The sequence below is a fragment of the Anguilla rostrata genome, chromosome 9 (genome assembly GCF_018555375.3).
Source record: "Anguilla rostrata isolate EN2019 chromosome 9, ASM1855537v3, whole genome shotgun sequence".
NCBI lineage: Eukaryota > Metazoa > Chordata > Actinopteri > Anguilliformes > Anguillidae > Anguilla > Anguilla rostrata.
Window position 1 is genome coordinate 33,598,047 of NC_057941.1, and position 1,921 is coordinate 33,599,967.

Below are 1,921 nucleotides of genomic sequence, written 5' to 3' on the forward strand. Positions count from 1 at the left end.
AGGACATATTCAATTCAATTCAATTAAATTTCCGCTTTTTAGCAGATTCAATCAAACAAACCTTGTTTGTAAAGATTCACCCTTTGCCCATATGCAGGTCATGTCCCAGAAGTTTTTCGTGTCTCCTATTTTCCCTATTTCCTAATAGGAATGAGGAAACTACTCAGGTACACCTCACGCTTGGCAGAAGAAGACAACGGAGTGAAGAAAAGCAGTCATTGTTGAAGAGGAAAAGGAGTTTTCAGTAACTGCATTCTCTAGATTTAATTTTAACCCTTATAGCAGTTCTCAAATATAAAACCAGGCATTAATTATTTTAATTTGACACTTGTAATGTGAAATGAGTGCTGGTTTGCCTTCTTAATGCCATATCATGTTAGAAGCAGATATCCATGACATAAAGAATGACTATTCCACATTCCTTGAACAAATGAATAAAATCAGTTCAGTGACAGCAGTGGTTTTTATTTTCTAAATGTCCTGCGGCAAAGTAATCCTTTTGTGTATTTACAAATGTTCCAAAAAACGAACCTAAATCTATATCCATCCCCTCACTATTTTTTTTTAGATACACATAGCAAATTTAATCATAACCTTTAAAAAAGACATGATTTGCTATTGAACCACTTGTCAACAGCTTATTATAAAGCTTGAGCTATTAATCCTTTTGTTTAAAAGTTTTATTTTGCATCATGTCATCATCACTGACTCATTGCAGACTTGAGCTTGGAATGTCTATCAGGGAAAATTAGCAGTCACTGCCCATTGCACATATTACCTATATTAAAGATACGTTACCTATGTTACCTATAGATAAGATATGTTACCTATATATTAGATATAGGATATAGCTAGCTCGATAATATTATGATGCTGCTTTTGTGAAAGATATGAAATGTAGATCCTGCTTTAGATGCTGCTTACCTTTAGCTACAGTAGCTGGTTTATCAGGAACTTGGGAGCTAAATGATTGCTACCTCACTCAGATTATCCGGAATGAAATGCTCTTGATTATGAATAATGATGAGAACAAAGATAGGTCTAAATATTGTAACTGATTAATTTTTTTTAATGAATGAATTTCCCCCTGTGAAATCTGTTCTACTGCTAAATTTATTTGAATTCAATTCGGCTGTCCTGAGCAACCCAATGGTTGCCATCGCACGCCAACGCACTGACCATTGTCAGAGGTGGAAAGTCCAAAGTCCAGGGGTCAGAAAAATAAAAATCCTGTCATGTGTTTCTTCCACCCATAACCTCAGCCAGCTGATTTCACTAATTATTTCTACCTCCTAATTAGCAAATCCTGATGACTGGAACGAAATATTAGGGGCTGTCTGACCCTGAATTTCTCACCTTTGACCTCTGTGCCCAGCAGCAAAGTTAGTGGAAAATGCAATCACAGTCATGAACAATGATAACACTCAATGAGATATCCAGTTTCGGTGTTAATATGTAACAATAGTGCAACAATGTATGTAAAATCAATCACAGTACTCCACATATTTCACTATGATTGTGGTTACGATGATCCCAAGCTCAAAATAAATAAAGAGATGTTTAACTGACACAAAATTATGATTTGGCAGTGGCAATTTCAGCCTCTGATGGGATGTAATTCAAAAGAAAAATACATAAAATCGTTGAATTGAAGAAGGGAAGCCCACAGGTACTGATGGATCATCTGGTATGGCAGAATGGCCAAGATCCTCCTCAATTATATTCACCAATCTCATAACACGCTATAGACTATACAGTGATATTGCCATGGTAAAGAGAGAATGTACAAAGAACCAAAAACAGGGCTCTGAGCAGTTTTATATTCTGTTCATATAAAATAAATAAAATAATTTTCTCATTTTGAGCATACAGCATAGCTCATTATTTGTATTGTTAATTTTTTTCAGCCTTCCTTGTGCTC